This window comes from Anomalospiza imberbis, chromosome 6, assembly GCF_031753505.1.
Source record: "Anomalospiza imberbis isolate Cuckoo-Finch-1a 21T00152 chromosome 6, ASM3175350v1, whole genome shotgun sequence".
Classification (NCBI taxonomy): Eukaryota; Metazoa; Chordata; class Aves; order Passeriformes; family Viduidae; genus Anomalospiza; species Anomalospiza imberbis.
This window is the reverse complement of record NC_089686.1, coordinates 31,983,889-32,002,050: the sequence shown is the minus strand read 5'-3', so window position 1 is coordinate 32,002,050 and position 18,162 is coordinate 31,983,889. Positions and strand designations below refer to the sequence as shown.

Genomic DNA, 18,162 nt, shown 5'->3' with positions numbered 1-18,162 from the left:
AAAGGCTGTTGAGTAGTTGCTGATTTTTTTCAGCATGGCCATTTCCTATTTCACAGACACAAAGTAGCCCTGTTTGCAGCAGGGCATTTCTGGTGGACCAAATGATGGCTCTAGCAGACTTAGCTTTTGGCAGAAAGAGATTGTTATTCCTAATGCCTGCTCTTCTTTCAAATGGCAATCATACATAGAAATATGAATGTATTTCAAACAGAATTTCTATATGCAGACTCAGCTCTTGGGGAATTTATTTTAAATATCTAAATAAAATATATTTTTAAATGCAAATATCTTGCTTTAAAATCTAAATTTCAGATAGCTCCACAAAGCTGTCAAAGTACATTAATTTTCATTTCAAAATCCAGTGTCTAAGCCATTTTTTTTCCAAAATTAGATTCTTTAACACTTTTTTATGCATGAAATATCAACAAAATAATCCAGATTCAGTTGAATCTGAAGGTCCACTGCAGTAAAGCATTGAAGTGTTAGTATTCAGCAGAATACTTAAAGACATTACTACTTGTGAGGTTTAGAGTTACCCAGGTGCTTACATCCCATTATTAAAGAAAAATGCTTTGCTTTCTGACCAACATCTTAGAATGGTCAATCCAGCTGGTGTAAAATAAACTGAATTGCATCGTTTCCTGTTGCAATCGTAAATTGTTTGTGACAGAGGATCTTTTTTTCTATATAAATCTATGAAGCAATTAAAAAATTATTACTTCTCTAAAAAGAGGGATTTTTATACTTATAAACACAGTGCCAATTTTGATAAATATTCTATCAGAACATGTTCAGTAGGCATCAGAACTGGGCATGTATGTGCATAAAGTTTGATAAATACTCTCTGAAAACTTCCCCAACAGCATTTACCCTCATATATTCTGAACACTGATTATTTTTCTCCATGGTTCAGACATTTTTGGTTTATGCAACATCTTAGGCTCCCATCTGATCTGGTCCTAATTGAAACTGAAAGAATAAAATTAACATTAACAATGTTTTTCTTGAAATATTCCTGCTGAGATCTGAAAGGGAGTTGACAAACCAGACGCAACAAAATTTTTTCTTCAGCTGTTTGATGTACAGTTTTACTGTCATGCTGTTTAATGCACATTTTCTTGGTATCCTAAAATTCCAGAAACTTTGCAGCCCAAAACCAAAGGAGACATGTGCACCACTGGTGCTAGCCACACATGTCAACAGACAATTTGTAATATTTAAGTAGAAAAGTTACATACTGGTCTCAGTCTTTTATTATTCTCTTCCATATCAGGAGCAGTGACTTTTAAAATTACTACTACGATTACTACTACTATTCATATTATTAGTATTTAACTCTAGGATCACAGATTGAAAGTCCAGCTAATTTCTACTTCAGTAACTGTTACTGTTACAGAGAGACCAGCTGGAAAAACTAGGACTCTACCCTCCCTGCAGTAAAAGAGGCCGGGCTGACCACAGTTTCCTAGACTAACTGATGTCAGGAAATCAATTATTTATTTGCATGCATAAGAAAGACTGAGGTCGGTTTTTTAAATTCGTATACAGCCATGAGGGTTCATGTGATCATATTTTCTTAAGGGCTGCTATTTGTTTTCTCATTATTAGGTAAGATGTTGGACAGCAAAAATAAGCCCAATAGCAAAGGGGAAATTAAAGAAATCTGTGCAGAATATTCAGTCATGCCCAGGACAAGTTGCTGAAAGCATTTGTTTTCAATCTTATACCAATAGTGTTCTGTTTAGCTTTTTGAGTGTTCTCTTCATAGTTGTGTATGTCCCTGCCTTCTATTCAGAGCTAAAGTTATTTCTGCAATTTATTTCACTCATCTTTATTTTTAATAGATGTTAGTGTGACGTGATTAAATTGTGAGTGGCAGAAATAGAATGGATCAGAAAGGAATCAGTGTCATAACTTGACATTTCCTGACCTTCCAGTCTCTCTGTTACTCAGGAATTGTAAACAACACGCAATGCATATTAACACTTCTATTTTGAGATGGTGCTCAATATTTCCAAGTAAATTTAAAATACGGATCACAATACAATTCTTCTTATTTTTTTTTCTTTTTCCCTAGATACTGTCACTCCTTTCATGTCTACGTCATTATACTAAAATGGTTTTCTTGTTTGTAGCAAAATGCTCCATCTTTATAGCAAAGTGTATTCATCTAATTGGCTTACTGTAATTTTATATATTTTAATGAAAAGGAAGAAGGAATGGAAACATAAAGCCTTTTGTAACTTTAAATGAACCTATGCTCTATTGCAGCATATCTATTGTACTTAATGATAGACAGATCAGAGGTTCAGTATTAAAGCAGAAAAGTTCAAAATCATTTTGGAGAATAGTTAATAGTTTTCAAAATATTTTGTTCCTAGAAAAAGGTAGCCCTTGAGGAAAATCTGAAAAAAAAAATCACCTTAAGCTATAACATAGGGATTATTTGCAAATTTAGGGGGAAAATACCTTCTGCATTTTTAAAAGAGAAGCAAAAAAAAAAATCTACATATTTTAGCTGGTCTTTTTTACAGCTTTAACTAAGCAATAATGCTAAAAAAGTCCACCTCTATAATTATGGCTATGTAATGCCTGTATATTTAAACAGAAAACATACAGCAAGTCTGTCACAAGAAACAAGACAAACAGGTTTTTCTCATGTTTCCTCTCTGCCTATCCCTAGCCTTATTTTTATGTTGAGTTTTCTTCAGTTACTAGCTAAATCAGTCTGTAAAGCTTTAGAAGAAGTCATAATTTCAGCTCACTTCTGAAGTTTGCAGAATGATTTATAATCCTGTAACAACAGTAAAGCATGGGGATAATTTTTGTTTTCTAAAATGCTGTGTGGAAATTTGATGGAAAGAATCCTTTCTGAAATTTCTGAAGTTCTAAGTTTTAACCAGTGACTGACAGTTATTATCTATTTTATTTTTTTTGGTCACTGTTATAAAATAACCCAACAAACCAACCAACCAACCAACCAACCAACCAAAAAACCAAACAACAACAACAAAAAACCCAAACAAACAAACTCCCCTCCCAAAAAACCAAAACAAAACAAAACCACAAAAACCCCACAAAATAAAACAAAAAGCCAAAACAAAACAACCCCCACCCACACAGATGAATGAAAATGTTGCAGTAATCAAGATGACAGGGGTTTTTATGAACTCTGCTTGAGTTTTGCATTGTTTCAGCTCTATAAATTTTTCTTACCACTGTATCTGTAATTACTGGTACAAAGGAACCATAATATTGTTTATATACAAGTACTGGATACATCTGAAAAAATTCTATATGTTGGCTTTTCTACACCTTTTTTTGTATGTTCTATTTTTGGACAATATATATTTTACTCCCTTGGCTTGACTTTTAGCAAAATTGAAGTGTACTGTCAAATCAGGTTTTATTTGAGTATGGCAAATTTTCACCTAAATTCATAACATTCCAACTTTACCCCCAAACCACTTTTGACTCAGTTCAGATTCTTAGAAGTTTGCAAAATATACCTATACCAGAGAAGAACCTGTTCATTTTTTTCCAAATTAAGAAATAACCTTTACTCTGGGCTTTCTTGTTACAAAATTCTGCCTTACAGCTTTCTAATGTCAGAGTCCAGTTCTGAACTGGAACCACACTGAGATCAAATTTGCAGGTCTAAGTGACTGAAGATATTAACTTTTGAGTTTATAATCTGGCTCAAAATGACAAAAACATAGTCAAGAAGAGAAGGATGTGTTAACCATATGCTCCATCTTCTGCCAAAATGTTCTTATTTCTACATTATGTTTTCCAGAGCTTTATGAGTGTTCTTTTTAAATTACTCACACTGCTTCCTGTTTTCCCCTTGGGAAGCTGTCACACAGTCTAATATATTGCTGCAATTAAGTGATGTTTTCCTTATAAGCAGTCTAAATTTGTTTGCTTTATTTCATCAAGTAACAGTGCTTACTTGCCCTCTGAATATACATATGAATAGTTCAGGTACAAGGTTAATTATTAAATGTTACCATTCCTCCTGGCTGTTTACCCCACTGTATGTCCACATGCCAAGAATGCCACATTCTACAAGTAATGAATGGAACAATAGCTGATCATCCCTACCTATAAAGGTGTGGATTATGTTCCCACATTATTCTCATACAAAGCCTCAGCTTTAAGCTTTTCCCAATGAAAGACAAGGGATTTAGTTCTGCACCTCAGTAAATCAGATAAAAGAAGAGACCGTACCAAGGAAACACAACCAAAATGAAACAATAAGAATCAATCTACCATGTGTTGGAGTGAGGAACTAGATATGACCTACTACTTGTACAGCATCCCATGGGACTGTGTAAAGTGCAACTGCTAATCACACTTAATTCTCTGTGGCCTATACCAGCCCTTGAATTAAGGGCACAGGCTATTTCTAGAACAGGGCTTTTTCATCAGACTGCTGTTTATATGGATGGAGTCCCGGTGATCTCCAGAGGACACAATTGAAGGAATAAATACAAGAGCAATGCTGAAGAAGTTATGACTCATTCTATCATTTCCTTTAATACTCTTTCTCTGGTTTCAATGAATTTGAAGTGTCCCTTAATGATAAGCAACAAAATTATATTAGATCAGGAAACAAGCATACTACGTGTGATAAATTTCAGCTCAGTATGCAGATAATCCTTTTGCATATATGAAAGTTCACCTGAGGCAGAGCTAAGCATAGAGGGAAGGCCCCTGGGAAAGAACATGCTAAAGGCCTTGTACTTGGATTGGCTGACTGTATCCCAAAGCTTTGCTGCTCCCACAGTCAGCAGCAGCATGTGGGAACAGAGATGTTAAATTTCCTGTACTATGTCACAGATTTAGGAGGCATAGTCTGAGAACTGTGCCATATTGTAGCTATTGGTCAACAGAAGACATATAAATTCCTGGCTATTTCATCTTAATGAAGGCAGTAACTACAAAGTTTCTGAGATACCTGTGCTCCAATTTCTCTTTGACTCTGGCATCAAATACAGCATGTGCCCATGCAAAGGAAGGCATACCACAAATACTGCCCATGATCCATGAGAAATCCATGAAGCTATCCTGACTGTAAGTTCACTTGTAAAGATGGAAATTAGCTCATTAAGATACTGGGCCAGAATTGCAAAAACTGGCAAGTTCTGTGTCACATAGAAAGGTAGAAGAGTGAACAAGTGAAGGAATGAGAAGAAAACAGAGAAGGGTAAATATTTCTGATGGCATAACAACAAAATATTTAGTTGCAGGCCTGAGCCATTGATTGGCCTGAACTTTAAACAAATATCTCTGCCAGCTGAATACTGGCCAAATAGCAAGTGGCAACTTCTCCACAGCCTGATATACAAGCAAATGAAAAGGTTTTGGGAGCCAGACACCAGGAAGCCAGTGCTTTTAACACTACCACCCTGTAATTTATAGCATCTTGGTTTGTGCTACTGTAGTTAAGGGTCTGTTAATGTTTGTCTTCTGAATTCTAATTCTCAAGGGCTTATAATTTGGCCATTAACATGCTCTCAGTATCAAAACCTCAGCACACATAATGGCTAGCCAAGAACAGTTTTTAGGTAGTTTTTTTAGGAAGAATGTTAGTTGGTTTCCAAAATATGAGAAAGGAAGTAAAGAAGGCAGGAAGGAATGACTAGTTAAAATAGTTAAAGATTATAATTTTGTGTGCTCAATGACTTGAAATGTCTTGCATTTTAAAAGATGAATTATTGCTATGAGGTGATATTATTTTTCTTGCTTTAAAACTTTTTAAGATGAAGTCTTTTGCAGTAACCTAACATTTCAAGTGATTTTTGAATGGCAATTATTTATAAAAATCTCAGCCACTTAAAATGCCATAGATTCACAAGGATGAAGTAGTACATTGCTGAATCCCACCGCTATAATTTTAAAGATGCAATTAGTAAGAACAAGAAAGGAAAACACATACTTAGGAGTGGTTTTATCAATTTACAGTCCACACTGTTAAAGCACTTTGAATTCTAAAGAATGTACTTCCTCTGAGTCCTTTTGTGGCTGGATTAAATAAAGGAGTTTTAGCATAGACAGTTCCTGTTCAGCTACAATGAAATAATTTCCTTCCTCTTTTTAATTAAGATACAGAGCAAAGAACCTCTATGGATACCCATAGGTGTTGGAGTGCCATGGTGGCCTGTACAACCCACTGTAAGTCTCTGTGCCTCACTGTACTGTAAGTGATGCAGATGGGAAGTGGGAAATAGAAATCCTAAGCTGAAAATCCATCAAAAAACTACATTTGTTCTTTACTTTTTAGCAAAGTAAAAACTGCAAGAACCATTTCAACTTGTAATTGGCTTCAAGCTATTAAGTCTTGATTAGCCATACATTTTAGCAAAATTTTGGTTAGGATGATCCTTAAAATTTCTCAGCATGATGTCCATACTTGATATCTGAAGCTAGTATTGCCTTTTGAAAAAAGGACATGCTGTTTACTTTTTAATTCTACCATATCTACCTACAACAATGCCTGCCATAAGGTGCATAGAGCTCCCTAAAAAAACTCTATTACATAAATATATACAAGTACTATGTTGTAAACACTATATACTTTAAAAAGTTCTATGTAAGGTAATAATTTATTAGTCTCTAACTGAAGCTTTATGTATTGTCCACCAGCTTGTCCACCAGCACCCCCAGGTCCTTCTCCAGAGATCTGCTTTCCAGCTCTCTGTATTGGTGCAGGGTATTATTCTTAAATTAACTGTTTACCCTCTACTGAACTATTATGTCTAGGGAGCGGATATCTTACAGCTGCAATACACAGAAAATATTTCCATGTCATATGCACTGTATAAAAATATTTTTATTCATCTAATAGGCTGAATTAATTATATATGCTTTCAGCATTATATTCAGTGAATGTGGTGGAATCCTGGAAAGTGATGCACTAGTCCTTTACTGCACATACCCCTGCTAATCTGCTCTGGGCTGCACAGTATATGTGAGAACAAGAGTGTGAGAATAAAACAGTGACCATGGTAAGGGGGGTCAGACATTGCTATAAGCCAACATATTTTCTTTAACATTTACTGGCACTATGAGTTGAGGCCCAAAATATAAGTTGAGCAAAAACTGAAAAAGGATTGTATATTCTATTTGCATTTATGTTTGGTTTTGGGGGGATTTGGATTTTGTTTTTTTCTTCCTTGTCCACATTATGAAAGCTCCTTATTGTTGGCTTCCACATTTGGCCCACAATCTGGACCAAAGCAGTCAGCCAGTCAGGATGTTGTAGGAAATATATTGGCCCAAAGATTATGACTTGGCAACATAGGTTAACTGCATTCCCTGATGCTTTTACCTTAATGTTCTGATAATAATATTATTGGGATTTAATCACCAATAGTCTATGACCAGTAGATTATTCTACTCTAGATAATTCTAGAGGCAGACTGGTGGCTTGCTTTTTTCACAACTTTTATAAAATTGACAATTACATTGCTAATTTTGGATATTATAAATGAATGCTTTTATTTGCATTTTACTTGACTGGAGTTCACTGTGATTTAAGGTAAATGGTAAAACAAGGTATTCCAAGTGTGATGACTGTGAAATCTTTATAATTCTTCGACATCCAGACCATATAAAACTTGCAGATAGACATAATGTATTTTGACAGCTAGAAAATATTGACAAACTTGTGTCTCTCTAGCCTGAAGAAGATTTTATATGCTTGAAAAGCCTGTTTGCTTTACCCAGTTACAATATTTTATCAAGTAAAAAATGTTACTTTTATCTGCAAACCTGGATCAACCAGCACTCTTTGACGATGAATGCAAACAGGAGATCGCACCATGACCACTGGCTCTCCAGGAAAGGTCCCAGAGAAGCCAAAAGAAAACACTGTGCCCCATCTGTGTGAAATGGATTCACCACTTAGGACTCAGAAGAAGTCTATTCCAGTGGCTCATGATTAGGTGCAGGAAGGCAAAGAGAGGATGACTGAATCTAGAAGTTTTCTTTGAACAGCAAAAAGTGGGACATAGCTGCAACTACATTTGTCAGGTTATACCCAGTTGTACTGCAGAGTCCACAGGCAGTTTAATTGCACACCAAGTGAATACTGATTTAAGGTGTGTACAGAAATATTCAGGAAGTCAGGCAGAACATGTGAATAGAAAAGGACTCAAAATGCGTGTTTCAATTGAAACAAGAAGTTAATGTATTCTTCATGAGACAAACCACAAGTTTTGACAAAATGTCTTTCTCAGACTGCCTTTCAAGGCAATAGTCATTCTGGTTACATGAAATTGCTCCTAAGTGAACGCCCAGATGTATGTTTATCATTTTAATTTAAAACCAGACTTCCTTGAAAATGAAAAGGTAGTTTTACAGTTAGCTATTTTTTTCTGACCAAACATTGGTAGTAAAGTTTTAAATAAGTTTTAAGGGAAAAAAAAAATTTTGCTCAAAAGTTTTGATTGCAATGCTTTTACATTTGAAGGATACATTTGAATTCTCTGCAAACTATCATTTTTACAAAAGCTTTATAAAACTTAATTGAAACTTTCTAAGGAAGATGATTAGCTGGCAAAGCAACTGTGTTAGGCATCCACAAAATGCAAAGACTACAGACAACAACCTGTCAGATAACTATCATGGTCCAACACAATTCTGGTCAGGACTTTGCTGGAGAGTAGACATCTGAAATGTCCAGCCAAAAAGCACATTATTCTGCTTTAGATCTGGTGCAGTGGAAACTTTGAACTTTAGTTTCTGTTTACAGCAAGTACTGTACAGAAACAGCTGGCACACATTTGAGTTTCTCTCCACAGCATGGATCTCTGATGCACAGGGCTGCTCAGAGTGAGGGAATCTCCTCTTATTGCAACCAGAACTAAGACCTTGAAGTACTTTTTGATCTGCAGCCCACTTTTTGGGCTAAGTTCCAAGTTTTGTCTCTTCACATTCAAGAAACACTCTGAAATTGTGTTCAATAATAGAGAAAACAATGATACTTTTTAAGATCCCTTGATATTTCTTTAATTATTAGCTTGTTATCCATCACTGCAGTGATGTCATAACTAGATTTGCACTTAGCAAGCCAGTCCAAACTTCTTAAAAATTCTGTATTCTTTTATATTCTACTCATGTCTCCACACCATTTTATTAGGAAGCATATATTTTCCAGTCATATTTATTAAAAGAAATTCATCTGTGGACCTGAAATCATGCAAAGTAAGTTTTTTTGTAGGTTAATTTTGTTTGTGTTAAATTTATAAGTCAAGCCCATAGAAAGGAATAAATATAATGCTATATTAGGATGAGAAATGAATGGGACACCTGAACTATTTCATATTACTTTATGTTGACTTGACTGGGCTTATGGCTGCTACACTAGAAAAGTAGATCTCACCTGTTCCACAGGTTATTCAGAGAGCAGACACATTATTTATTTATGTTCATTATAGTGAGGCCATCTTCTTTTAAAAGTTTCTTGTACCTGGTTTAAAATTTTCAGAAGAAAAGGCTGAGAAGACATGTCAAATGGAACAGAGGTGTTTTCTGTGGGTTTTACAGATGGAAAGATTAATGCAAAGTCTGCTATATGTCTTCATACATCACATCGTTATGATGTCTTCCAGCAACAATACCAAAGAGGCTAATTTAATCCTATTTCCAATGTATTCAAAGGCCCAGTTAAATATATTTGGTCTGATGAAAGTGTAATGTGTGTAAGGAATCTTCTCTGGAGTATGGCCTGCAAACAATTACCAAAGGAAAATCTAGTCATACCCAGTTTACCTCAGGGATGATGATATTTATATATATGCTGAGAAAATATTGTATCCAAGATATTGAAACATGGATTCAGATCATGCAATGTTATTTTTACAAAGCTAATTTTTAAGGTTAAAACAAGATTTTAAAACAAAATACTTCCTAAAAGTTGAGTTTCCTAAAAGGAATACAAATTCTGAATAGCAGTATACATGGGTGGGACATCCATGCTTAATTGAAAGCTGTATGAAACTAATGACACCCATGTGACTAATCTTCAGTAAAGGCAATGAACTCTGTAAAATAATTCAGCAAACCTGCAGAGATGCAGGGTACCCTTTTATTAAATGTACAGATTACATTCCTTGGTATGAGAGTTAAAGGAGTGGTTGTTTCATTCCTATATATTTTATCCTGCTGGGACATAAATAGAAAACTACAGCATGGAAGAATAATAAATCTATTGGTGAAAGTAAATCTGATGTTTTAAAGAAGTTATGGTTCATTATTGATTTGAACAAAAGCTGTCAGAAGGTCCTACATGTAGTGGAGATCTGCCAAATAAAACCAATTGTGAAACTTTACCCCTATGGCTTCCAGGCTATTTTCATTTATGTTTCTATAATAAACTGCAACCACCTCAAGGTAGAGACTCCAGTGCACATCCTCAGGAGATGACAATCACAGACAATCATAGCTGGGTATTAATCCTTCCTCTGTGTACTTTGTTCATCTGTTCTTAGACGCCTACCAAGTGACTGAACTTTAGCAAGAGCCAACTCTTCACAACATTAGCTAGTAAAATTGTCAGACTTCTTTCAAAGTTATTTCAGCCATAAAGATTTCCTGGAGTGGCCCATATTTTTAAAATCCTTTGGGTGAGATCTAAATATGTCTGATGGAACAGTTCAGTACAAGACAGCACTCCCAAGCAAAGCACAGTGCTGGGAGGGTGTATGTACATACTTGGTACAGCTTCAGCTCCCCACCTTGTTATTCCTTGGCGTCTTCAGAGCACATCTCTTGGTAAAAACAGGAGAATCTAGTGTGACAAGTATCACTTTATAAATGTAATGATGTCACTCCCTTAAAAGAAGCACAGTATCCAATGGAGTATACAGGACCTGTGTAGTAGATTCAGTACTGTAATACTGAACTCAGTGGTCAAGTCCTTTAGACTGAAAGTGGAATGTATATCTATACATTTCTTCTCTTTTTCTGCAGGTTCATTTCCCATATGAACATTACCATGTAGTGTGGTAATTACTTATCATGTAATTATATCTTTTGGTTTTTACACATTTTTACTTGATATTTAGGTATGTTTCACAGCAAAATTGTGAATTAAAGCAATTTCTTGTAATTGGTATGATTTGCACTTAAAATTTGGTACAGTGTATCTTTTAAGCTTGTACTGATGAGAAACAAAACTTAGAATAATCTAAAACCGCTAGAAATCATGCAAGATAAGAAGAATGAGGAACTTTCGAATTGGTTGAGATTGAACAAAGCTTTACTCACCCCTTGGACTAAACATTTTTTTCCTGTTTTTTCATCTGTACCTATTTCTGGGACAGCAGAAGATGAAAACATCAGAAACCTCTTTTCATTACAACATGAGCTGTTTTTCATTTCCTTACGAAAGCATAACCTGGAAAGAGCAGCTCATTGCCTAAAGCAATATTTTGAGTCAAAGAAATTAATTCAGAGAAAAAAACTGCTTCTCATGATAAATGCAGCCATTAAGGACACAAATCTTTGCTACAAGCACCAGAAAATCTGTTTAAGTGCAATGGGACAGTCACTCCCTGGTGGTGATGTAGGGGTAGCACACTCAGCCGGTATTGAGTATTCCTTTGCTGGACCTACTTGACACGCTTTTAGCGAGGAGGGGATTTATCACTTATGACTCCTGGAAGTATCTCTGGGAATTACAGAGTGTCAGATTTTTCAACCAATGATTTTTAAAATTTGCCTTCTAATTTTGAGTTGCTTGGATATATCCATTTCTACGTTGCAAAATAGAAGCTGAAGTGAATAACTAAAGATAAAAACTGTCTTCACCTCAATAGTTTTGCTAGCCATCTGCTAAAGGTATGGGTTAGAATTTTGGGATGATGTTTTATTCTAATCAAATTTCAAGCATTGTTCCTGTTTTTGTTTTGTTTCTTCGAAAATATTTGTCCAGCTGGAAATCATAAACAAAGAACATTCCCATTGGTTACCACAAAATTATCACAAGTATATGTCCTGTTCTAATTGCAGGGGAAACAATCGTGGTCTCAGATCTTTCATGTGGTAACTGTTGGCAAATGGAAATGTTTAATGTTAACCATAGTATATTTATTTCAAGTCACTTGCTTAAGTATAATGCATTCTGTGCAGATAAGTTTTGAAGTGAAACTCCAGCTACAAGCTGTTTTAGTATATAATTTAAATGTATTTTCAGTAAATACTATTTTTGCCTTGCAAACAGAGGCAATGTTTTCCTCCCTGTGTAAAAATCCTACTTTTTTTTGGGTTTTTTAATTATTTGGCTAATGCTGCAAAATCTAACCGACAAGTAAGACACATTTTCTATGTTTAAACACCATATAGGAGTCAAATTCCTCAGAGAAATCCAGATCTTCCCTGAATTAATGCTCTTGATTTTTAAAACATGTGATATAACATTTCACTAATATAATTAATTGTTTAGGGGGTTGAGGGCTCTGGGATATATATTATTTTGAATAGGCCAAGTTATTCACTTGTAAAATGGAGAGTTACTCTCATCTAAATGAGTTCAAGTCTTTGAAAAGTTTGAGCAATTGCTGCATGATATAATCTATATCTAAACTATAATCTGCATGTTACATTGGAAGGAAAAATTCAATTTACTTACTATTTTGAAAAAAACAGCATGCTAAAAATGCTACCAAAAATTTATTATAGATACACATTGAAATATCTGACAAATATAGCAAACTGAGTGTCAATTACTTGAATGCAAAGTACCTGCAAAATTTTGTTGCATATTCATCCAAGTCATTCTATGGAAATAGAGTAAATGCACCATATGGAGCTGATTATTGTCATTCACTAAGAAACAATCTTAAGATGGTCAAAACACTTAAAATCTGGACCAACTTTATCGCAGGACTTCCCTTGACTTCAGTGGGATGAAAATTTCTCTGTACCTCTATATATAATCAACAAGTAGTGTCTTGATGACTGCTCCAAAATAAAACTAGCAAGCTAAAAGCTGCAGCCCCAAACCATGGGCAGAATGAGGTATGAAGAATATTGTGTCTTCCCCTGGAGGGGAAGTTGATGAACACAGAACTAGTTTTTCTAAATTAGCTTTTAGGCGATGTATTGAGGTTAAGACAAATTTATTTTCAAAAACCAGATATTTGTTCCCACTGATAAAGATATTCACTGTTATCTCTGTATAAGTGCAAACCTGCTTGTAAATTCTTTTCCTGATGTGGTCCACTGGAATATTGGTTTATATTTATTTAGAGGAAAGAGTGCTTGATGCTGAATCACCCAAAATTTCCCTTAGCAACATAATGTTCAATGGAAGTCTTTCACCTGTATCCCCATTTATCTCCATTAGCGCTCTCAACTTCTTTTCACCATTTCATGAAGACCCGGGGAGCAGAGTGAAATGTTGCTGATACAGACACAACTGATCTTCATAGGTTCAAAGCAGCTGCTGTGAAAAGCTGAACTTTACTTTCCATTAGATTCTCTCAATGAAGCGGGGGATATGCAAAGCATTCACTGCACACTGAGACTGATCCCTAACTTCTCTTTAACCTTTCACTTTTTTCCTTAAAGTCTTTCAGGAGATGATGAAAACAAGCTGAAAGACAGAGTCTAATAATCACATAAAGGTACATGGAATTTCCTCTTGGACAACCACAAGGTTATACTATCCAGGGACCTAGCTGTATTTATGGAATATAGGAAACCTATATCTCCTTTCCTTCAGGCTTTAAAAATAAACAGTCTTACATAAAAATACACAACTGCCACACTGTGTCTCACACCATTTTAAGACAACTTACCTTGCAGTATCTGCTGCCAAAGACGTTAGCAATGAGAAAGGGAGCCTTCTGTTTCCCTTAATGTACCTCCTCAGGCACTGTCACCTATGGAGAACAGAAAAATTCTGTATGTGTGAAGTTTTGAGCGCTGGATTGTGAGACTTTTGGCAATATACAGTGGTTGACTGATCATTTCACAAATTTATTTCATAGAAGAAATTTACAAACTACATAAACCATTTCATTAACAAGCTCATACTCTTTTTAAAGATAAATGGAAGATATCTGAATTAATTCTGGTACAGGTCAGAAATTACAAGTCAAGACATATGAAATATACAATTTCTGTGGGAAAAAAAATAAGAGGATTATAAAAGTCTTCCTTTTCTGGAGGTGAAATGTCTCTAAGGGGCAGCTTACTCCATTTTTTTCAGGAGTCAGGAGGTTAAGAGATCATATCAGGACAATTTTGGTAGCATCTCTGAGTGGGAAACTAAAATAGGCCTAACTTCATGACAAACAGTCCGAGTTTTAAATATCAGATATAAATAATGGACTACTCGAAACCAAGCTGAAGTTGATTATTATTCCAAAATCATATTTGATTACTCACTTCATGACAATTGCAAACTGTTCCCTGACAATATAAAAATGGTTAATACTAAAGTGCATCTATGAGTTACTTAAATCATGGCAGTAAACAGTTTGGAAAAAACCCACTATTACTCCAGATTTCAAAGAGGTGTGATATAAGGTTGGTCTTACAGTTACATATTCATCATTTCATCTGAGGCCTCTTCTGAGACTTCTAGTTACTATTAAACATAATAAGTGCTTCCAGCAGTAATAAGAAGAATGTCTGTGTCCATTAGGAAATAGGTAATAATTACTTTGCAGTTTAATGGGCTGCTAAAAAGTTGAAATACACAATGCTAAATATTTTGTCCCCAAATAGATGCCTACCTACAATGGTTAAAGTCTATTTACAGTTCTTAGAACAATTGCAATGTATTCAATGGTGCAACATTTCACAACGCCTTGGATGCAACATCTAAAGCTACCAGTAAAACTGCAGCAATGAACTTAGGTTTTTTTGTTTCTTCATGTTTACAGAAAGCTATGTCCTCATAGTTCAGGGATTCAAATGAAAACCAAAGACTAAATTCAGGCTGCAGTTTTAGCACCACCCTGACCACTAAGTGGTTCTTTCAAAACCTTTAACTCACAGGAGGCCACATTATCCTGGGTAAGATTGAGCTTCCAAGAGGTAAGCAAGAATTTCTGACATTCATTGAAAACTATGCTGACTTTTCCAAAACCAAACACCACCACTCGGTATTCTTAGGCCAAAATTGTAAACCTGAAACATCATGACAGACCTGGGAATGATGGAAAATGTGCCTTCAGCTCCTATGGCAATGGGGAAGCCGCATCTACATTACCTACTCCTTCCAATAACAGGGTGGGAAGATGCAGCAGCAGGACTGTTTTACTGGTTTTCCTAGGAGCATTCTCTCACTACAGCTACACTGTATTTTCTCCTGCTAGCCACCTCCAGCTGACTTTCTATCAAGCCATAAATCATGGAGTTTTAATCCAGATTTGAAACAGAACCTGCCCGGAATTTGAATAGGTATAGCTTCACTGTTTCCCCTTTCTATACAGATGTATGCCTTTTCTTGTATGCATAACTTACTTCTTTTTGCTAAATATTTTAACTGAAGGAGCACATAGGAAGATACATTCCATATCCAGACTCTTGACAGTAAACCTGTATGTAAGTTGCAATGAGTCCATATGCAAGGAATCATAAAGGAAAGAAGTGAGGTGGAGCATAAGAATATACTCATAGTATAAAATATCCCTTCACTGCTTACAATGGTCCTCGGCTTCTCTTCAGATCCTAATAACCACATTTCCATAGCATTCTGCCCATTTTGCTGCTCTCTGTTCCCCACTCTCTTTTTTCTATGATTTTGTGGAAAACAAAGTTATTAGTTCGATTCATATTTTGACCATGGATTAACTAAATGTTATTGCTTGACAGAAAGAGTAAATAAAAAGGAATCAAATTATTGTTTTATGCTTCATCACAAAGACATTCTAAAACACTATTTAGGGGCAGTATCTTGAAGACAATAACAGATTAACTAAGTGGAGTCACAGTGCCACTATAGCATTCTTTGTGCTTGTATACAGTGTCAAATGTAAAAGGGACTGTGTCTGATATCTTGAAAAACAGCCATTGTGATAAGGAAGGCAAGTGAATTCACCAATATACTCTATTTTACCATTTCTTGATATTTCTACACTTACAATCTTTAAATCCTGGAGCTGAATATTCACCTGTAAAAGAAGCTTTTTGTTCTCTATCTGTAAAAACAAATAAAATGCACTGAAAATATATGGCTAATCTATTCAGTATGTTTTGAAAAGTATTCTTGTTTTAGTTCCTCAGTCATGGTTAGAGAGGTGTCCTTTCAGCCTAAAATTTCCCCTCCAACCAGATGTGCAAACATGCCTCTTAGAAAGCAAAATTGCTGGAATGGAAAGGGAGAAGTTTAAAACCTCACAGTTTTCAGTATCTCATCAACTCCCCTGCAATGTCATACATTTGGGGATATATTTGTGTATACAGTCTGTGTATTTAGTAAACCCCCATCCTCCCACTTTACTGAAATTCCCTTTTAACCAAAGTCTCCAGAACAAATCACTTCCTCAGTAGTTTATAATTTGTCCAAACTTCTTTGCAGTTCCTGCAATAACTTAAGAATTTATGGTCATTTTTGAGCACATGCACAATACTTTTATATTAATACACAGGTAGTTAGACTTTTTTTTCCCTTTTTTCAAGGCAAGAAGTAACTTAGTATCTTACTTTTTGAGCTGCATTAACAATGTTGAGCAACATATTCTTTTTTCTATTATGTTTTAATATAAATATCTAAGAATTATTTAGTGCTTTTTTTATCAGCAAAACCAAAATTAAATGGAAGACCAAAATTGTCACTGCCCACAGTCAATGTTTCTGATTTATAATAAACTTAATAATTTTGCTTCGTCTGAGCATTAAGTGCATTTTACTCTCAAAATAATCCATTACCTGTAACAAGAATATATAGAATGAGGATAATAAGAAAACATGCTGCATCTCCATTTTGTAATAACTTAAGCCTGTTTGTAATATGGGAATGGACTCTAGACTCATGTAGGTGCTCCAATTTTATTTTTATTTCCAGTATTGATTTGAAGTTGTTAAAATAAATATAGAAATTTAATAAATGCTATATAAAGGAAGACTTTGGTATTAAACAGAATAAGGATTAAAAGTCTCATTCCAAAGCTCTAAAATTAATGGGAATTTGGCCACTGGAATGGAAGATCCTACCCTCTTAGGAAGGATAGTTTCAATGATGGCAGAATATGGTTATTTTATAGATTTCAAGTAACTAATTTTCAAAGTCAATATATTTAAAATATCATCTAAATGTCTTCTGTGAATTATAAAAGTCCCTTTTATCAGGGTTCCTTGAAGCTAAACCCGTATCATTGAAGCAGGGGCAAATGCTGATGGAGATTTAGCAAGGGAATTGTGTAGAAACTAAAAGGTGGTTCACTGAAACCTTTAATTCTTTTCCTGTCCTTCTATCTGAGCCACATCAACATTGGGCAAGTTCCAAATAGATCTTTTCAGATCCCACCTCCCCAAATATTGAAGTCAAACAGCACCTTTAGATCCCTTCACTGTGGCAACCATTGACAGGACCCAAGGGAATGGCCTGAAGTTTTGATGGTGTGGTTTAGGTTGAATAGTAGGAAAAGGTTCTTCACTCAGAGGGTTGTTGGGGACTGGAATGGGCTCCACAGGGAAGTGGTCACAGCACCAGCCTGACAGAGTTCAAGTATTTGAACAATGTTCAGGCTCATGGTGTGACTCTTGGGCTATCCTGTGAGTTGGACTCAATGGTCCTTATGGGTGTCTTCCATCTCAGCATACTCTGTGATTCAGCGATTTTTCTTCAGTGATTGGAAGGCAATACTTTTTCCAAAACAGAACCGTGAGACTCAATACTCATATAATAACAAAAACACTAACTCAAATATTTCCTGTGGAATATATTCAGATCATATATATTACTGTAGACCACCCAAAATGGTCAGGCACAAGCAGCATTAACTGGTTCAGAGCAATTTGATCTGCCTGCAGGCAATCCACCTGACCAGTCCTCAACATGATGAACAGGAGGAAGCCACAGTTCAAGAATTAATGAAAATAAATACAATATCTGTACAAAATGTTCTTACACATAAAACAGCCAGATATGGGTCCCAGTTGAAATCAGTGACTCATCTGGATTTCTAATTTGCTGTGAAA

At 35.4% G+C, this 18,162-nt stretch overlaps 1 long non-coding RNA gene across 3 annotated transcripts in view; it reads right to left on the bottom strand.

Annotated features, from left to right (window-relative positions):
- LOC137475627 (uncharacterized) overlaps positions 1-18,162 on the bottom strand; it is a 166,776-nt gene that overhangs the window by 107,818 nt on the left and 40,796 nt on the right. For all 3 annotated transcript variants that reach the window (XR_010999987.1, XR_010999988.1, XR_010999989.1), the window contains exon 2: positions 13,809-13,892. This is a non-coding gene — a long non-coding RNA (uncharacterized lncRNA). The remainder of the gene's footprint in view (positions 1-13,808; positions 13,893-18,162) is intronic.